Source organism: Andrographis paniculata, unplaced genomic scaffold (assembly GCF_009805555.1).
Source record: "Andrographis paniculata isolate CXL003 unplaced genomic scaffold, ASM980555v1 Contig77END, whole genome shotgun sequence".
In the NCBI taxonomy this organism is placed as follows: Eukaryota; Viridiplantae; Streptophyta; class Magnoliopsida; order Lamiales; family Acanthaceae; genus Andrographis; species Andrographis paniculata.
Genome location: NW_026137614.1, coordinates 2,078,022 through 2,085,098, shown reverse-complemented (window position 1 = coordinate 2,085,098; position 7,077 = coordinate 2,078,022).

The following is a 7,077-nucleotide window of genomic DNA, read 5'->3' as shown; positions in this document are numbered from 1 at the left end:
CCTTGATTGACTTAATGGAATTTTGGTCATTTATGAGATGAATCACATAGAGGAAGATGTTCCCAAAGGTATGACATTGCCTACTGAATACATGAATTTGGTCGAATCAGACGAGGAGATATCGTCACTGAGAAGAAATTTATTAAGGATGATAAGTGAAAAGAGGGATGTTAAACAATGCTATGGAAGGTTTCAGAACAAAACTCAACAAGATGCAACTACATCCAGTTCACAATGCAATTACTCTATGCAGACATCATCAAGTTATACTAAACCAAAATGAAAGTTCAAAAGCAGATTCAACAAGAACTTCATATGGTCAGCTAAGCCTGAAATGGTACATAAACCTATCTTTTATGGATGTGGTGGTGTTGGCCACATTAATTTTGAATACAAAATGATGAACAAAAAAGAGAAGAAATTATCAAGCAACCTGGAGTGATAATGAGGATGAATGTTCAGTTGAAGTTGGAGAAATTCAAAAAATGAAGAATTAATTGTTTTTATGGCGGACGTAGTTGAATCCATTAAACGTTATGGTGGTTCTACTATTAAAGAACCTGAGGAATCTAGAGAAATTAATACCAATGAACTAATTGAAGTCTATGAAGAAATAGTTGCTAAGAAAAAAATCATATAAAAAATAATGAACTTTTGGATACCATTTATCGATTTGAATCTCAGAAAGAAAAAATGGATGATAAAATTGAGAAGCTAAAGAAAGATTTTCATGTGAAATCTTCTGAAGCTAATAGACTGAAGGCTGAAAATTTTCAGTTGAACCAAGAAACTGATAGACTTTGAAAAGGGAGAAGAAAAACTTGATGAAGTTCTTTCAATTGGAAAATGATGCAGGGATCATAAAGGATTGAGATTCTATGAGTCTTCGGAAAGCAAACGTACTATTTTTGTGAGAGGTGGTATTCTTACTAATAGAAGTTTCAAAGAATAAACTAGAACCAAAGATAAAACAAAGTCCAAAAAGGAACATAAATAAGAAAGAATCAAGAAACCATAGAGGAGCTCAGAATGTCATACAGATGCTATCAAGAAGAAATAATTGTGGATACTACAAATATCTTGAACATTTGGTTATAGGTGTTTCATATTGGCAAATGATGTGATCAATGGCAAAAACATTCAATGGCCTACTGAACACTCGGGCAAAATATTAAGGTCAAATTGGTGTGGATGTCTAACAAAATTAGAAACAAATGGTGTGCAATGTGATTTTGTCAAGTCAAGAATCCACAAGATTGAATCGGTAGTATTTTGATAGTGAATGCTCACTAGAACATGACGAGTGAAAAACACTTACTAAAGAATTTTGTTAAAGATGAAAGTGGTGATGTTATTTTTGGAGGTGGTGCAAAAGGCAAAATTACAGGTTATGGTCCTTTTGAGAAAGAAGAAATTTCACAACTCTTGAATGTCTATTTCACAAAAGATACATGTCAGGTAGAAAAAGCTTATCAAAAGCATATAATGACTTAAATTTTATCAAAAAAATAACTGCTACTTTTTAGAGAATCCAAAGATTGAAACGTTGATTCTTAATATAATGAAGCTAGGTTGTGTCATACCAGGCTTGGGCATGTCAATCCTTATAATTTTATGAGAATTAGTAAGATTGAAGCGATCAGACGTCTACCCAAATTCTCCAAGGTGCCCAGTTCTACTTGTAGTAATTATGCAAGAGGAAAACAAAATTGAGTTGGTTATACATTGTTAGAATGACAAGGTACCAACAAATGTATAGAACTACTACACATGGATCTTATTATTCATGTCGATGTATGCAATCTTGGAGGTAAAAAGTATATCTTGGCTTATGTTGGAGATAAATCTAGATATACTTGGGTTAATTTTTTGCGTGAAAAGAGTGATGCCTTTGATGTTTTTGAGAAGTTGAATACCCGATTTATGAATGAAAACAAGTCAAAGATCAATAGGTTGAGAACTGATCATGCAAAGGAGTTTGAAAATTAAAAATTCACTACATTCTATGATGGATTATGGATCAAGCATGAATATTCAACTCTTAAGATTCCATAAAAAAATAGAGTGGTGAATAAAAATAGAACTTAACAGAAGATGGCAAGATCGATGATGCATGCCAAAGGCGTGACAAAGTTCTTGTGGTCTGAAGCTATCAAAAACACTTGCTACGTGATTAGTCGTGTGTATCTCAAACCTCATTAAAAAAGACTTCATACGAGATTGAAAAGGAAAGAAGCCCAATGTATCCTACTTTCATAAATTTGATTATTGGTGCTGTATCTTAAAGGATCGGGATCAGTTACACAAGTTTGATGCACGATCAGATGATGATACTTTTTTGGATTATTCTCAGACTCTAGAGTTTATAGAGTCTACAATAAATGAACTAAGAAGGTGATGGGATCAGTTAATGTGGTGTTTGATAATACAAATTCGGAGAAGAAATCAATTCATCCAAGCAATGATGATAATGATGTTATTTATGCTCCAGTGATTCATAACCTTATGTTTAGAACCCCTTAGAGAATCAGAATGTTGAACCACAAAATGTTCCAAATCAATATGATTTGAATGGTCAGAACCATAGAAGTTGTCTAATGCTATCACAATAAGTCAACAACCCGTTGAAGGTGAATTTGATTTTGATGTGAGTTATGATTCTATAATTCCTCATAACCATCCAATCAATATTTTTATTGGTGATCTGATGATAAGAGAAGCATTACACAAAACAAGGCCAGATTAGTAGCTCGGGGATACATTCAGATCAAATGAAACGGCAATGATGAAACATTCGCGCCTGTCAGTGGGATTAAAGTTGTTAGATTGTTGTTTTCCATTTGATGTTATCTTGGTTTTACATTTGACCAAATCAATGTAAAAAAAAATCATTTCTCAATGGATGGATCAAAGGATAAATCTATGTTGAACAACCAAAGGGCTTTCAAGACCTCTTTTTCATCAAGATCATGTTTATCTATTCAGAAAAGCACTTTATTGTTTGAAGCAAGCTCTAAGGGAATAGTATGAAGGATGATTTAAATTCCTACTTGAGAAGGAATACATTCGACGTTCGAATAAAAAAATGCTATTTATCAAGATTAAGGGAAAGGATTTGTTTCACAAATGTAAGTGCATGACATTATATTCGGATCCACAATTGAATCCTTGAGGAAATAATTCTTTAAATTCATCGATAGTGAGTTCGAGATGAGTAATCTTCCTGAATCATACGAAGTATGCTTGATATATGGTACAAAAGTTTGGTCTTTGTGGTTCAAAGGTTGTGTGAACACCCTTAAGAAAATAGAATAAACTTTCTTAGGATACTGATCGCAAGGATATGGATAACAAGCTATACAAAAATATTATAAGATGTCTATTGTACTAAACTACAAGTCATCTAGATATTACGTGTCCGATGGAAACAACAAGGATGGCCACGATGGAGACAAAAATAAGTAGAGCAAGTCTCATGCCTTCCTTGCATACTTCAATGACCAAATGGCCAAGATTGAGAGTTCATCTAGGAGTTTGTGGAGTAGATGGACATCCTCAAGGTGAATATAGGTAAGGCCGACAACAACATATTTTTAGCACTCGATTGGCTGAAGGAGGAGTTGAAGGGCAACATTTCAATGGCCCAAAACAACTTAAAGATTGAATTGAAGGGTATGTTCTCTGTGAAGATAGCTGAATTGTGGAAACAGATGGAATCTCATCTGGAATGTGGCGAGGAGAATAGGACCCTATACAACGATGCCTTGAAAGATGGTGCCATGATGCAAGAGATGCCTCGCTTTTGAGCTGCAGAACCTTCAAAGTATACCGGTAAACATAATGGTAAAACCTTGATAATTTCTTTTGGTCCCTCGAAATATATATGGATGTAACGAGCATAAGGTATAAAGAGGAAAAGAGCAACCCAACAGTCTTGTACTTGTCAGAGGATGTGAAGTTATGGTTAAGAAGTGCCACAACAAAATTGCTTGAGGTACAACCCATATTGATATGTTAGACGAGTTTCAGTCAGACTTAAAACTAAAATTCTATACAAGAAATGCAAACGGGTTGGAAATGAAAAAGTTTCATGGCCTACAATATTCAGGGAGCATTAAGAAGTATATTAACGAGTTCACATCCCTTATGCTCAAACTCCCCTACACGACTAAGAAGGATTGACTCTTCTACTTCTTGGATGGGTTCCAATCATGGGTGACCCTTAGGTTTAAGCTCTATAATTTCTAAGATGTGATGCAAGCAATAGCCATATCAGAGGATATTGTGAAGTTCCGAAAGGACTTTGTGTCCAAGAAGTACCAGAAGGTGGTCAAGGAGAAAAATAGGGACACAAGCCCTACAAGACAGAGAACAAGCCATCATTCAAGGGCAATGAGAAAGTGTCCGATGCTGGTGCCAAGAGAGAGAATTGCTTCCTTTGTGGGGCCACACTTCATTCGGGAGTGCTTAAAATAAAAGGTTCTTAATGCCATCATAGCCAAACATGAGGATAATGATATGAAGATACAAAATGGGGTCGATGAAACTTCCCAATTCCATAACGGAAAGGCACAATTTTGGTTCTGAGAGAATATAAGGCCAAAGGTAGCCTTATATTGGTGGAAGCCAAAGTAAATAGGGGAGTCAGTAAGGCCTTGGTGGATATGGGGGTGACACACAACTTTGTAGCCAAAGGCGAAGTGATTTGGTTTCGCGTAAAGGTAACATAAAAACATGATTGATGAAGGCAATAAACTCGGAATCATCGCCGATCATCAGTGTGGCCAAAAGGGTCAGCCACATTCGGGATGTCAGCCACCTTCAGGAGACATTACTTAGTCCAAAGTGGGCGGGACACCAAGTAAACACCATACTAAGGTATTGGTCAAGCAATCCTTTTATTGGCCAAATTTTCATGATAATAGCTATGCTTACGCACGGATATGTTATGTTGCCAATAATACTAGGTTAAGAAAGCCAAGTCAGATGGATTATTGTAGCCATTGTTAATTTCTAAGCAGCCGTAGGATTGTGTGATGATGAATTTCATCTTCGGATTGCCAAATTCATTCGGGTGTGGGTCGATCATGGTGGTGGTTGATAGATTTTCCATGTATCCATGTATGGAACATTCATACCAGCCTCCAAGCATTGCAAAGCCAAGGAAGTCGTCTGACTATTTTTTATGCATAAGTATTTGGGAGTTCTAAGAAGTATTATTTGTGGTTGAGACTTGTGCTACACTAGGAAGTTTTGGATGGTGCTTTTCAAGCTATTGGGGTCGAGCCTCCATTTCTCGATAAGCTTTCACTTGTAAAATGATGATGAAACTGAGTGAATGAACCACTTGTTTGAGATCTACCTCCGACACATTATAAGTGCCAACAAACCCAATTGGAATTATTTACTTAATGTTGCAAAATTCTTGTATAACTTGTAGCATAGTTCGTCAACCCCAACCAATCCCTTCGAGTTCGTAACCGTGAAACAATTTATGACACCCTAAGGGTTGGAACGGGGATACAAGGGTGTGATTCCAAAGGCATACAAACTTGATAAAGGTTGGAATGAGGACCATAACATACAAATAGCATCGTCCACACGAGTTTCAAGTCGGGGACCAAGTGTTGGTCTAAATGTTGAGGAGAAATGTTAAGACGATCCACCAAGTGCACAAGGTCTTGACACCTACCAGATGAATTTAAGATCTACACAATCTTCCACATAATTTTACTGAAGTCATAATACAAAGACGAGGAGGACCTATTCCAGAATGAGTTGCACCGTGCCGCACCTACTACCATAGTACCATTAGAGTAGGAGATTGAAGAGATCTATGTGGATCAGAAGATGGGCAAGCATGCGATGACCTATCCCGAAAGGTACATTGAATAGCAAGGAAACATGGAAGAAGAAAGACTTGTGGCAATTCAAAATACACATCGAGGCATATAAGACGAGAGGACTTGACAAGGACGCCAAGACTTAAGTGGAGGAGAGTTTCACAAAAAAGATTTTTGAGCCAGTGGTTTTATTTATATTTAGAACATTCTTATATGCCTTAGAATTCACTCAAACCTTTGGGAAAGATCTAGGTCGAGGCATATTCCCAAAATCCTTCCAGAAACTTTCGAAATATGGTGGAACCCCATAGATTCTTGTCAATACTTTACACAATGCTTCATAGGTTGTACATTCTAGAATAATGTAGAGGGCTCCTTAGCCTATAATAACACCTTCACCCCTCACTTATAAATCACCAAGCTCTCACAGTTCTCCACTATTTCTCTTTAAGTTTTTTTTTCTCTAAACTTTCCCTATCTAGAAAATATTAGTTTTTTGTATATTTTTACAGGAAATTTTATATTTGAAAATCAAAGTGTGAATGACTATAGAAAATGTCAGATACAGTAAAAGATTGTGGTTGTAGACCTCAAGTAGTTATCACAATTATTTATACTCTTTTCACAAGTGAGTTTCCAGGTCGAACACAGGGATTTTAAGTCATGAAATTCAAATCAAGTGTAAATCTTGAAAAAATGGCAAAAATTGCAGTAAAAGGACTCACTCTGTAGCAGATCCAGATTTCTACTCTACAGAAAACGGTAAAAGTAAGCAGAGGCGAGTGGAGCGGAGGCGAGCAGTGAAGTGCCAGTGATTATCGAGTGAACGAGATATGAGCAGATGGCACAATATATATATATATATGTAAGCGGTGGAGAGTGAGGGTGAGGTGTTGTGTTTGAAATGTGCGTTAATTAATGGCTAGGTTTTCCTAGATGAAATGAGCGAACGATGTAGGTGTTTTAACGGAGGTATATGTATAATACGGAAGCGGTGGAAGGAGATGAAGTGAATATATAAACCGACTTATAAAGAATTCTTATCACTAGAATCTGACCTTAAGGAATTTACAACAAGACTTCAATGACACCCAAAATCGGAATATTATAGTAAAGAAACCCTACTGTCACTAGGAGTTTCTGTGACCTAATAGACCACCGTCTATGTCCCATGAATTATCCCAATTTCTGCCTCATTAGTGACTTTACTCTTCTGTTACCTCTTTTTAATCAA